The sequence below is a fragment of the Cervus elaphus genome, chromosome 1 (genome assembly GCF_910594005.1).
Source record: "Cervus elaphus chromosome 1, mCerEla1.1, whole genome shotgun sequence".
Classification (NCBI taxonomy): Eukaryota; Metazoa; Chordata; class Mammalia; order Artiodactyla; family Cervidae; genus Cervus; species Cervus elaphus.
The window spans coordinates 65523870-65538663 of NC_057815.1; the positions used below are offsets into that span (position 1 = coordinate 65523870).

Here is a 14794-nt window from a genome sequence, read left to right on the forward strand (position 1 = left end):
ACCACCATTGCCTGGCACAGATTCAAGGGTACTACAGACAGCCTAACTGAAATGCACTGGAGAGCCCCTCTGCTTTCACCACCCCCTTCCCAACAACCCCCACTGTCTCTCAAAGTGCTGACCAAACCTAGTAAGTAAACAATGACAAAAAAATCAAGTAACTTGGTACATCACTTCTCCTGCAAAAGCATGGAGCTACCAAATCATCTGCTTCAGCACACCACCTGGGAAGCATCCCAATGGACCATGGCGTGCTGGTGACCAGGGGCTGCTGCAGCCTGCACAACTTGTGGCCGTGGGTCTCCTGGAGCTGGGACCTCAGTGGCTCCTCAGTCGCAGTGTTCCACAGTAACACGTTCCAACACTTTTTGGCCCTTAACACATTTGTGATTTGGGAGGATTTTCATGAGAAAGGCTAATTTTCTCCACTATCTAGTCACCTTGACCTAGAAGTAAGCATACACACAGTGAGTATAAAGGAAGTGACACCCTTTTAAACAAACCTTTTCCAATCTTGTTAAATTAAATGAAGATGGTAATCAAAATAGTCTCCTAAAGTTTACACAGACTCCTTTGGGAACTGCCTTTTAAACTATAATACTGATTTATAATCACACATTATATAATCATAGATTTTGGCCCTGGAAGAAATCTTCCAGATCATACAAACTGCTCATTTTTACATGAGAAAACTCTAGTCCACTGGGGTTAGACAGTTGGTCCCTAATCACACAGCTGGTGAGCAGTAATCAGGACTAGAAACCTAGTCATCCTAACTCCTAGCATAAGCCACAAACATATCCTAATCCAGGCACCTCCCCCTTCCTGTTCCTCACTGTTGTCTTTAACTCAGGACACTAAAGCATACCAAGAATGGTTTTGAAACCCAGTTGCTAAGAAATGATAGCTTAAGACCAGAACTTCTCTGCAGTCGCTCCCTATGAGTTTGAGCCTTCATTCGATATCTAGTTCACAAGAATTCTGGGTAAACTACCTCACAACAGGGGTCAGTGAGACCCCCCAGACACTCCACCCACAGCAAGAAAAATATATTTATTAAACATCTCTGCCCACTTCCTGTAGAAACCTGTTTACTTCAATTAAGTGAAAGAGGTTACTTAGAAGGACCTGGATCAAGGGAAAAGAAAGCAGCAGAAATCCTGTTTGAGGAAAAGCTGACCTATGAAAAAGCAGAGAGGGGCAGGAGCCATCTTGACTTACCTCCTGGTGAACAGCTTTCTCAGGCTGGGACGAAGCGATCCCTGGCAACCTGGGTTATAACTAGCCTCAACCCAGGGAAGGGGCAAAGGCACAGGAATGCTGATCATTCCCCCATCTCACCGAACAGCTGTGGGTCAGCTCGGCCTCACCTCACCCTGGCAGCCCCAGCGCTCTGTAGATCAGCCAGCCACCGGAAGGAAAGCCACGCAGCCTAGGTCAACGGGGTGAGTCAGTGACACAGCAGGAAGAGTCACTGGGGCAGAAAGTCTGGCCTCCTGCGGCAAGACAGCCCAAACCACACCCCAGCATGGTCAGCACAGGGAAGACTCTGCCCTACTAGAATTCTAGAATTCCAGTCTCCACAGCAGGAAAGGTCCTTCCTCAAGAGACTCTGTACCATTCACATTTCCAAGGATTGCCCACCTGCTCAAAAACCTTCCGTGGTTTTCTTCCTTAAGCACCATATTCAAATTCTTTGGCTTAACTTCCCAAGCCATCCATTACATGGCCTCAAGTCATTTATTCAACCGTATTTCTCACTATTCCACAGTGTACACTCTGAACTAATCAAGCCAGTCTTCCCACTTCTCTCATGAGCCAAGCCCTTTCTCATTTCCATGCCTTTAGTTATCCAGCAGTGGTAAATCCAAGCCCCTTCTGGGGTTTGGCAGGTAATAGAAATGAATGTTTCAGTGAGGCACCCGGAAAAACTAAGAAGTGTAGCCCCCACCTAATGGCATTCAAATATTTTCATTCAAGTTATTTATGCAATATTGCACTATGAGCATCACAGTAATATTTTAAAGAGTTACCAATACTCTTTCTAGCTTTCATGTAAGAAAACTTCCCTAAGGTTAGGCAGTTGGAAAAATGCTGAGCACAGTCTCCTGGCCTATCTGAAACCAAAGCAAGAGCTCTAAACTATTAGGCTTCCCAGCAGTACAAAAACTATGGAAGATACAGAGCTCTAAACTCTGAAGAGGAAACTCACTTTTCATGATATATAACTTTACTAGCAGGATGAGAAGTCCAAAGAGCAGTTTGTCTAACCATATTCCAACTGCCCCAAAATTCTGTCCATCTTTCAAACCCCATCTTCCTGCTAAAGTCTTTCCTGGTTCCTCCAGGTCCTTCTGAACTCCACTCAATTCCTGTGGGGCTTACAGATCAGAAAACATAATCAGGTGCTAAATTATATACTGTCATGCAAAACTGAACACTGCTTCCCTGTCTAGCTTCACTATCAAACTACTGTACTAACCTATCTAGTTCTACCAAAAAATGTGATCCTGAATCTAATCAAGAGGTAATAGTCATACAAATCCAAATTAAGAGACATTCTGCAAACAACTGACTTGAACTCTAAAGAATGTCAATGATATGACAGACAAAAAGGCATTCAAGATTAAGAGATTTAAAAACTGTTGAAAGTTCAGACTTCCCTGGTGATCCAGTAGTTAAGAATCTGCATTGCAATGCAGGGGATGCAGGTTAGATCCCTGGTCATCAGGGAACTAAGATCTCACATGCTGTGGAGCAACTAAGCCCTTGCACCACAACTATTGAGCCCATGTGCCAAAACTAGAGAGTCCATGAGACACAACAAAAGGTTTCACATGACACAAGTGAGACCCAGTGCAGCAAATAAAGAAATTTTTTTAAATTGTTCAAAGTTAAAGCATACTAAGGGCATGACAAAGTCATGACAACTAACACATGCATGATCTTTCAACGGATCCTGAAATGACCAAAAAAAAAAAAAACTATGAAAGACATCACTGGAAAAACCAGAGCAATCTGAACAAGTATTGTACTGAACACACTTAATTTCTGAGTGTAATTTTATTGTGGTTAGCATAGGAAGATGTTCTTATTTTTTCAGCAAATACCTGCTGGACTATTTAAGGGATGAAGTAACATGAAGTTCACATCTAACAGTCAAAAGGTTCAGAAAATGAAGGACAGAGGCCAAAACAGCAAAATGTTAACAATCAGTGAACTGAGGTGAAGAATATAGAAACATTTGTTACATTATTCCTGTAAAGTATCTGGAGGTTTGAAGAGCTTGGGAAGTAGGTAACTCCTGTATTTGTGTGTGTGTGTGTGTGTGTGTGTGTGTGTGTGTGTGTGTGTGTGTGTGTGTGTGTGTGTGTGTGTGGGGTGTGTATGTGTGTGTGTGTGTGTATGGGTGTGGGTGTGTGTGTATAGGTACACATATACATCTTTAAATACTCAGCTCTGTGAGAGGTGAAGTAAACACACATTATGTATGTGCTCACTGCACAAGGAAACTGGGCTTTGGGGTCAGCAAACCAGACAGAGTCTACTTGGCAGCAGTGCATGAGGGATACAGTGGCAAACTCCAAGTGAACCAGAAGCTTCCCTCAAACTCACCTCAGCATGCCATAAGCAAGACAGAAAAGTAGGCAATCAAAGCTCTTGTTACCTCATCCCTCATTGAGACCATCCAGAAGTCAGACACTCGGCAAATGACCCCTTACAGGGCAGAATGCAGTCATTAACCACACATAAGACAAAGGGCTCTGTATCCACCTTACCACAGGATACCCAAAACGTGACAGCCTGCAAAGTGTCTCTGGCCAGTCACAGGAAGGCACTCAAGTGGTCAAATAAATATGCCTGAAATATATGCACGGTCTTTACTCCTCACCAGACAAACCAGTCCTTACCTGCAATAAGGCAGAAGAAATCTGCAAGGCTGAATCACTGGCACTTCCTGCACTGACTTCAAAGAAACTGGTCCTTAAAGAGGAGAGAAAGGGCAGCGGACACAGCTGCCAACAGAGGCCTCAGCCCAGCAGCATGCTGTACAATATGCTCCCTCTCCTCTCCTCAGACACCAGATCATTTTACTTCTGCCAAGTGGTCCGTTATTAGGGTGACCGACTGCCCAATGGCCAACCCTTAACCTTGACTCTCTCCTCCCATCACTGACAGCCAAGATTCTGTCCCTTCCGGATAGCTCCCCCGGCAATTTAGCAGAAAGTCTAGTCAAAACTATTCCCCCCAAACTTCCATCAATTGAAGTAAGATCTCTATTGAAAAAAAGTGAAAGTGAAGTTGCTCAGTCGTGTCTGACTCTTGTGACTCCATGGACTGTAGCCCACCAGGCTTCTCCATCCACAGGGTTTTCCAGGCAAGAATACTGGAGTGGGTTGCCATTTCCTTCTCCAGGGGATCTTCCCCACCCAGAGATCGAACCTAGGTCTCCTGCATTGAAGGCAGACGCTTTACCCTCTGAGCCACCAGGGAAGTCCTCAAGATCTCTAGAGGTATAACATTCAGCTTGCTTCTCAAACCTACCATATTTAGCATGTTTTACCAAAGACAGAATGTAACATGTAAGGTTGGTGTGTTAAACTCTGGAATTGTAAACTGTGAAGAAAAGAAAATACAATGTTTTTAGATTTGATATGGCAAAAAGATCTTAACAGGTTTGATGTATCAAAAATAGCAAATGTATAATTTAATAGGACTAAATATAAAGCCCTGCATGTAGAATAAAAGAAATCAACCAAACTAACACAGGATGGTAGAGACCTGGTACATAGTTCATACTGAAAAGGTTGCCGTTTGGCTGGGGGCAGGGGGTTGTGTGGCGGGGAAGGCTGCCCATAGTGGGAGGAGAGGCATGAATGACAGAGCCACCCAAAGCATCAAACCAGCTGAGGTCATGTTAGCAGACCAATCTATGCCCCACCTCTGAAAGGCAGAGCGCACATGCAGAGGAAGAAGGATAACCACCCTGACGAAGTGTCTGAAATTCATGGCACGAAACATGAAAACTTTTTCAAATATATGCATGTTTGTCATGCAGATGAGGAGAAAGACTCATATGACCCCTTGCGAGAAGACAAAACCAGAACTAGCGAGTGGAAGTCAGAGGAGGATAGATTCTGGTTTGATGTAGGGGAGGAACTCTCAGCACAACAGAGAAGTTAAGAATGTTACGGAACCCAGAACGCTTGGATCAGAACACCAGCTCCACCTCTTACAAACTGTATAGCTTTGGGTAAACTAAGTTATAGCAACAACAACAGTACGATAGAGCTTTGGGAAGCAGTTCATGTAAAGTGCTTAGAACAGTGCCTGGCTCACATTATATGCCAGAAAAAAACAAAGTCAGCTATCGCTGTTACTGACTGCTGATATAATGGACCAGGTAACCTGAAAATCTTCCTACTAAATGTGCCTGAAAATGCCTAGTAAAACAGAATAAAAATCCTTTTTGACTTGCTAGTCAAATTACTATCTCTTAGAACCACACCTACCCTGTAGTTATGGTCTGCTCTGCGTTGCTGGGGCTTGGACTCTTCCAATACCACTTCACCTTTGCCAGCTGGCTCCCAGTTAGGGTCTGTTAACGGGGTGCAAACAGGAAAAATCGAAGGCAGGAGGAGGCTGCCAGGGACTTCCTTCTTCCTGTGGCTCTCTGCTCCTGACAACTGCAGTTGGTTTCTCCCTGCTTCCTTCTAAACTCCCTCTTTGAGGCACCAGAGCAGGGCTCAACCAAACCTGGCTCCCCAAGGCCCCTTCTGTGGGCTCCTGAGACACCAGCAACACCAGGCAACGCCTTCTCCTCAGAGATTCCAGGCGCGGTCCCACCAGATCCCTCCAGAATTCTAAGTTCTGCCAACCCCAACCTTCTGCCTTTGTTTTTCAGTCCTGGATGAAGCAGCCGCTTAATGCAGTTATAAAGTAAGTTACTTGAAGATTCCCCTTTTTGCTCTTTCAGCCCTCCAACAAAGGTTTAAACTAAATCCCTTTACTGAATTCACTCTCTTAAAATACCTGTGTGTGGTTTCTATTTTCCTGATAGGATTCTGACACTAGATAAACTGAACTCACAAGAAAGTAAAAGAAATCCCAGGAAACAGAAACTGTTTCCTGAAACAGAAGCTGAAAATTTGATTAGTGAGGCATAGCTGTCCTAGCAATGTAAGGAATCTGTGACCTCCTCATACTTCAGATCTTGAGCCCATAAAAAGCAACTGAGATCTCTGTATAAAGGCTTGGTGTGCATGCTTAGTTGCTTCAGTTGCATCTGACTCTTTGTGACCCTGAGACCCTCAGTAAAAAGAGACTAGGAAAAAAAAACAAAAAAACCTGTCCACAGGAAAATAAGCAAGGTTGCCTTACAAACGTAGTAAAGTGGGAGGAAAAAAAACTTTCCAGGAATTAATAACCTGGGTGCACACAAGAGGTGGATTTGGAATTTAAAAATTTATAATAAATCTGTGGCCTAGAAATCTACAAGTAAAGAAAAATTACAGACATTTTAACCCCAGGTTGGGGGTTAAGCCTTGAGTTCCCAAAGAAGCAAATACAAAGTTGTAGCAGGAGACACACAAATGGCCAATAAATACATGAAAAGATGTTCATCATCAGGAAAATGCAAATTAAAATCATAATAACACTACATCTCCATGAGAATGACAAAAATTAAAAAGACTTACTATACCAAATATTGGTAAGAAAATAAAAAAACCAAAACTCTCAGATACTGCAATGGGAACATAAAATAGTACAACCATTTTGGAAAACTGGTAATTTCTTAAAAATTAAAAATACCTTGCCATATGACCCAGCCATTTCACGCCAAAGAGTCAGGAAAATGTATGTTCACATATCACAAAGATTTGTACATGAATGCTCACAGCAATTTTATTCACAACAGCCAAAAACTGCCAACAGCCCAAGTGTCCATGAACTGTAAATGATATAGCAGTCAGAATGACCATCATCAAAAAATCTACAAATAATAAATGCTATCAAGGGGTGTGGAGAAAAGGGAACCCTCTTGCATAGTTGGTGAGAATGTGGATTAGTACAGCCACCATGGAGAACAGTATGGAGATTTCTTAAAAAACTAAGAATAAGGGAGGGGGGATCGGGAAGGGGAACACATGTAAATCCATAGCTGATTCATGTCAATGTATGGCAAAAACCACTACAATATTGTAAAGTAATTAGTCTCCAACTAATTAAAAAAAAAAAAAAAACCAACTAAGAATACTACTACCATATGACACAGCAGATCCACTACTGGGCACTTACCCTGAGAAAAACCACAATTCTAAAAGATACATGTACCCCAATGTTCACAGCAGCACTATTTACAAAGGCCACTATTTACAAAGGACAAGGAAGCAACCTAAATGTCCATCAACAGATGAATAGATAAAGAAGGTGTGGTACATAATTACAATGAAATATTACTCAGCCATAAAAAGGAACAAATCTGAATCACCAGTAGTGAGGCGGATGAAGAGCCTGTTATACAGAGTAAAGTAAGTTAGAAAGAGGAAAACAAGTATATATTAACACATATGTATGGAATCTAGAAAAACGGCACTGATGAACCAATTTGCAGGGCAGCAACAGAGACACAGACATAAGAGAACAGACTTGTGGGCACAGTGGGGGAAGAAGGTGGCATTGAAACATATACATTACTCTGTGTAAAACAGATCGCCAGTGGGGGAAATGCTATATGATGCAGGGAGCTCAAGCCAGTGCTCTATGACAACCTAGAGGGGTGGGATGGGGTGAGAGGTGGGAGGGAGCGAGGACATATGTATACCTATGGCTGATTCATGTTGATGTATGGCAGAAACCAACACAATATTGTAAATATTACAATAAAAATACATTTTAAAAAGTAAATGATAAACAAAATTGTATGATATAGTCATACAAAGGAAGACTACTTAGCAACAGTTCCAATTCAGTCACTCAGTCATGTCTGACTCTTTGCGACCCCATGAACCGCAGCACGCCAGGCCTCCCTGTCCATCACCAACTCCCGGAGTCCACCCAAACCCATGTCCATTGAGTCAGTGATGCCATCCAACCATCTCATCCTCTCCTCCATCCTCGTCTCCTTCTCCTCCTGCCTTCAATCTTTCCCAGCATCAGGGTCTTTTCAAATGAGTCAGCTCTTCGCACCAGGTGGCCAAAGTACTAGAGTTTCAGCTTCAACATCAGTCCTTCCAATGAACAACCAGGACTGAGCTCCTTTAGGATGGACTGGTTGGATCTCCTTGCAGTCAAAGGGACTCTCAAGAGTCTTCTCCAACACCACAGTTCAAAAGCATCAATTCTTCGGTGCTCAGCTTTCTTTATAGTCCAACTCTCACATCCATACATGACTACTGGAAAAACCATAGCCTTGACTAGACAGACCTTTGTGGACAAAGTGATGTCTCTGCTTTTTAATATGCTGTCTAGGTTGGTCATAACTTTCCTTCCAAGGAGTAAGCGTCTTTTAATTTCATGGCTGCAGTCACCATCTGCAGTGATTTTGGAGCCCAGAATAATAAAGTCAGCCACTGTTCCTACTGTTTCCCCATCTATTTCCCATGAAGTGATGGGACTGGATGCCATGGTCTTAGTCTGCTGAATGTGGAGATTTAAGCCAACTTTTCACTCTCCTCTTTCACTTTCATCAAGAGGCTCTTTAGTTCTTCTTTGCTTTCTGCCATAAAGGTGGTGTCATCTGCATATCTGAGGTTACTGATATTTCTCCCAACAGTCTTGATTCCAGCTTGTGCTTCATTCAGCCCAGCATTTCTCATGATGTACTCTGCATATAAGTTAAATAAGCAGGGTGACAATATACAGCCTCGACATATTCCTTTTCCTATTTGGAACCAGTCTGTTGGTCCATGTCCAGTTCTAACTATTGCTTCCTGACCTGCATACAGATTTCTCAAGAGGCAGGTCAGGTGGTCTTTCCATCTCTTTCAAAATCTTCCACAGTTTATTGTGATCCACACAGTCAAAGGCTTTGGCATAGTCAATAAAGCATAAATAGATGTTCTTCTGGAACTCTCTTGCTTTTTCAATGATCCAGCAGATGTTGGCAATTTGATCTCTGGTTCCTCTGCCTTTTCTAAAACCATCTTGAACATCTGGAAGTTCACGGTTCACATATTGCTGAAGCCTGGCTTGGAGAATTTTGAGCATTACTTTACTAGCGTGTGAGATGAGTACAATTGTGTGTTAGTCTGAGCAACAGAAAGTAACAAATTACTGATACATGCACTAAATACATAAATATCAAATGCATTACACTGCCTGAAAGAAAGCAGACACAAACATATACTCTGTATATATTTTCTAGATAAAATTCTAGAAAACACAAATTAATCTTCAGTAATTAGATACTTGGTTCTTGGGGGCCAATGATGATCTGTAAAGAGGCATAAGGAAATTTTTGGGAGTTATGGGAATGCTCTGTATCATGACTGTGGCAGCTTTTTCTAAATGTATACATCTGTCAAAACTTTTTACTTTAAATAAATTTTATTGTACATAAATTATAATTAAGCAAAGTTGATTTAAAAAAAAAAAGCTTTTTTTGAGAGAACTGACCTCAACTCAAGCTACACAAGACTACCACAGGACTTCCCTGGTGGTCTAGTGGTTAGAATCTGCCTGCCAACACAGAGGACATGGGTTCCACCCCTGCTCTGGAAAGATTCTACACGCTGCAGGCAACTAAGCCCGAGTGCTGCAACTACTGAAGTCCGAGCACCTAGAGCCCATGCTCCACAACAAGAGAAGCCAGCGCAATGAGAAGCCTGTGCATTGCAAAGAGGAGCCCCAGCTCACCACAACTAGAGAAATCCCAAGAGCAGCAATGAAGACCCATTGCAGCCAAAAATAAACTAATAAATAAAAATGCTTTTTAAAAAGACCACCATAGATGATACTGCTTTGAATGAGCTCACAATCTAAAATTATAAAATACTTGAGGAAACAATCCATCATGACCAGAGTCATTAAAGCAAATGGCAGGATTATATCCCCAAAACTTCAGAAAACAGGACACATTAAACTTATTTAACGTTATTATAGAAGAATTGGAAACACAAGACAAAAGCAAGATACCATGAAACAGACAGCCAGATTTGAAAATGAACCACAGTACTTGTAGAAATGAAAAACTTAGCAAATGAAAAATAAGAATTCAAAAAGTAAACTAATTATAGCTTAAAGGAAATTATCCAGACGTAACACAGAAAGATAGAGATGGAAATTATAAAGAATAAGAGATGTGGAGGACAGAATTAGAAGGCTCTGCTACTGCTGCTGCCACTAAGTCACTTTAGTCATGTCTGACACCGCAACCCTATGGGCTGCAGCCCACCAGACTCCTCTGTCTGCGGGATTCTCCAGGCAATACTGGAGTGGGTTGCCATACCCTCCTCCAGGGGATCTTTCCAACCCAAGGATTGAACCCCAGTCTCCTGTGTCTCCTGCACTGCAGCCGGAATCTTTATTGCTGAGCCACTGGGGAAGCCACTAGAAGGCTCAAAATAAGTTAAATATGAGATCAGGGAGAGGCACTATTTAAAGAGGCATATGTCAAAAAATGGACAACCTAAGAGAAATGGACGAATTCCCAGAAATATACAACCTCCTAAGAATGAATCAGGAAGAAATAGAAAATATGAACAGACCAATTACCAGTAATAAAATCAAATTGGCAATTTAAAAAACTCCCAATAAACAAAAGTCCAGGACCAGACGACTTCATAGGTGAAATTCTACCAAATATTTAAAGAAGAGTTAACACGCATCCTTCTCAAACTATTCCAAAAAATTACAGAAAGCAATGCTTCCAAATTCACTTTAAAGGCCAGCGTCACTCAAACACCAAAATCAGACAAAGATATCACACAAAAAAAGAAAATTATAGGCCAGTATCACTTTATAGTTATAAAAATTCTCAACAAAATATTAGCAAACCACATTCAACAACACATTAAAAAGATCATACACCATGATCACATGGGATTTATTCCAGGGATGCAAGGATGGTTCAATATCCACAAATCAATCAATGTAAAACACAGTATTAACAAACTAAAGAATAAAAATCATCTAAATGAATGCAGAAACACTTTTAACAAAATTCAACATCTGTATATGATTTAAAAAAAAAAACCATCAAAGTAAGTCCATAGGGAACATACCTCAACAAAATAAAGACCAGATATGACAAGCCCACAGCTGACAGCATCTCAGCAGTAAAAAGCTGAAAGCATTTCCTCTATGATCAAGAACAAGACAAGGATGCCCACTGTCACCACTTTTACTCAACATACTATTTGAAGTCCTAGCCACAGCAATCAGGCAAGAAAAAGAAACCAAATTGGGAAGGAAGAAGTACAACTGTCACTGTTTGCAGATGACATGGTAGTATTGAAAATCCTAAAGGTGCCACCAAAAAACCATTAGAACCAATTAATAAATCCAGTAAAGTTGTAGAATACAAAATTAATATACAGAAATCTATTGTTTCTATATGCTAACAAAGAACTATCAGAAAGAGAAATTAAGAAAACAATTTAAAAAATTTTTTTATTTACAACTGCATCAAAAATAATAAAATACCTAGTAGTAAATCTAAAGAGGTAAAAAGTCTGTACTCAGAAAAGACAGTGGACGAGATGGTTAGATGGCATCACCAGCTTGACGGACATGAGTCTGAGTAAGCTCCAGGAGTTGGTGATGGACAGGGAAGCCAGGCCTGCTGCAGTCCATGGGTTTGCAAAGAGTTGGATACAACTGAGCAACTGAACTTAAGATACTGGTGAAAGAAATTAAAGATGACACTAACAAATGGGAAGATACACCATGCTAATGGATTGGAAGAATTAATACTATTAAAATGAGCATACTAGCCTAAGGCATTCTACAAATTTGATTCAATCTCTATCAAAATACCAAGGTAATTTTTCACAGAACTAAGACAAATACTGTAATTCTAAAATTTGTATGGAAGCACAAAAGACCTTGAATAGCCAAAACAATCCTGACAAAACTGTCCTCATGCACTGCTGAGGGGAATGTATATTGGTGCAGCCACTAAGGAAGATAGTATGGAAGTTCCTCAAAAAGTTAAAAATAGAACTATTATATGATTCAGCAATTCCACTCCTGGGTGTTTATCCAAAGAAAATGAAAACACTAATTGGAAAAGATATATACACCCTATGTTCATTGCAGCATTATTGACAACAGCCAAGATAGAGAAGCAACCTAAATGCACATGGATAGATGACTGGATAAAGAAGGTGTGGCATATAATCTAATGGAATATTACTCTGCCACAAAACAGAATGAAATCTCGCCATTTGTGACAACATGGATGGTGAGTACACGTGATAACATGTACTAGGTGAGTGAAATAAGTCAGACATAGAAAAATATTGTACAATTTCAATTACACTTGGAATCTAAAAATCAAATGAAAAAAACATAACAAAATAGGAAGACTCACAGATACAGAGAACAAACAGGTGGCTCTTGAGGGAGTAGGATGAGGGGATGAAAAAAATAGGTGAGGGAGACTGAGAGGTGCAAACTACCAGTAACAAAATAAGTGAGTCACGGATTATGAACTGTACAGTGTGGGGAAAAGAGTCTATAATATAGCATCTTTGTATGGTGACAGATGGAAAAACATTTTTTTTTAAATAAAGAGATAATGACTGGGAATCTTTATAAAACTGAAAGGTATGAAACCTCAGATTGAGGCATCACTATTAGCCCAAGTAGAATAAAATTAAATCCACACATGTAATGAAACTGCAAAACACAAATGACCAAAAAAGAGGATCTTAAAAAGAACCAGAGAAAAAGGCAGGGTACATACAATGAAATAATAGTTAAATTGTGAACACAGTTCTCAGGAGTTAACAACAAAAAGCCATAACTTCGGTAAAATGACATTTTCAAAGTGCTGGGGAAAAATAATTGGAAGCCTAGTACCCAGCTAAACTATCAATCAAGATTGATAAGGAAGTTAAAGACATTTTCCAACAGAGTATTTACCACTAACAGACTCTCACTAAGAAAACATCTGAAGGGGGAATTCTGTGGCAGTCCAGGGTTAGGACACCATACTTCCATTGCAGGGGGCACGGGTTTGATCCCTGGTGGGAAAACTAAGATCTGACATGCTGCATAATGTGATAAAAAAAAAATCAGAAGCATGTATTCATCTATTTGATGAAAACGAAGGAATAAAATGCAAGAAAGAATGATGGACAAAACAGTAAACATATATGGGTAAAATGAAATAACCACTGAAAGCACAAAACTATGTTATTTATTAGAATTGTTCTAACATTTGGGGGTGGTCTCATTCTTGGAAATGCTCATTTTGAGTCTATTTAATGTACACTATGCTGAAATAAATGGCCTCCAACATATCTACTGACCATAGGGTTTTATCAATTAGACAAAGCTGCCAAAACATTCCCTGATTAGCTCTGTTTAGCCATCTGCGGCAGGGTTCTCCCTCATCCTAACAGTTCTAGAACGTGAGTCTCAGTTCAAGGCATTCTTTCCACTCCCATATTCCACAAATTTAAAAAAATAACATTCTAAATAGAAATGTCCCTTATATGAGCTTTTGGTTAAGATCTTCTAGTTTGGGGGAGTATAGGTTTTGTCTATGGATTAGGATTCAGGCTTTATAATTAGTCATTTGCTTGAACTTGAGCCAAGAAAAGAGTACTTTAGCAGCTTTCACAAAGAAGTACCCGCGCTTCTCCCTCTGAAGGAGAAAATACCACACAGGATCAGAAAGGGAGGGAACACATTCAACCCAGCCGGCTGAAGGCTGCCTTACCTGATTTGAACATTCCCTCTAGCTTCCCATATATTCACAGCAGTCACATCACTTATACTCAAAAATGTGTACTCTCCAAGATGCTTGCAAGAAACAGCCCACCTGATTTGACCCTCATAACCCCAGGAAAGTAGATTAGGCAGGTAAATTCATTTGTTTACATATGAAAAAAGTGAGACTCAAAAGAAATTGACTCGTCGAAGACGACCCGCACAGCCAACACAATCCCTCCCCTTCACTTAGACCCAACCCACAAAAACCCCCAGTATAGCCAACCATGCACGAGCTATGTAACCGGGGCCAAGGTGAACATAAATCTCAGGCGGCCCATCTGTAATAAACTATAATAAAGCTGTTAGGAATATTAAAAAGATGATCCATATAAAGGGTGTGGCACGGTGTCTGAAATGTAGTTGGCCCTCAGAAAATGTTTATTATTACTACTACCACTATTGTTAACAATAATAGGCGAAGACTCCCCACTACAGGAACCCTCGGCGACACTCCTTTCAGGAACCTGCATTACCAACACCCGCGTCACCCCCCGACACAATTCCACGGACACGCCCCCAAACAGACCCTCCCCCTAAGCACGCCCGGCACCTCCCTCTCGGACAAGGCCCTTTCCTTACAAACGTTACCCTCGAAAGACTCTCCCCAGTCAGCCTCGCTTATGAAGGAGGGCTTCCTCCCGCACCCGCCTCTTCAGCACCTCTTTTAGACTCGGGCATCCCTGCAGGTGCCCCAGCCTCACGCTAGTAGCGGGCCCGCGCCGATTACCTGGCCGCGCGCTCCCGCTCCGACTCTCACTTCCCCAGGATCGCCTTCTTCTCGGGCCCGCGCCAGCGCTGTGAGCGCACAATTAGTTTAAACTATGGCCCCGCCCCTTCGCGTCGCCCTGCG

General features: G+C 41.4%; 1 protein-coding gene across 2 annotated transcripts in view; it reads right to left on the reverse strand.

Annotated features, from left to right (window-relative positions):
* The window catches only part of NUMA1 (nuclear mitotic apparatus protein 1), a 71609-nt gene extending 56815 nt beyond the window's left edge, over positions 1-14794 (reverse strand). The window contains exon 1 of one of the 2 annotated variants that reach the window (XM_043906032.1): positions 14672-14794. The gene's annotated coding sequence lies outside the window, so the exon portion shown is untranslated. Of the gene's footprint in view, positions 1-1221; positions 1427-14671 lie in introns of those variants that run through there. The other variant, XM_043906021.1, reaches the window with a different exon arrangement.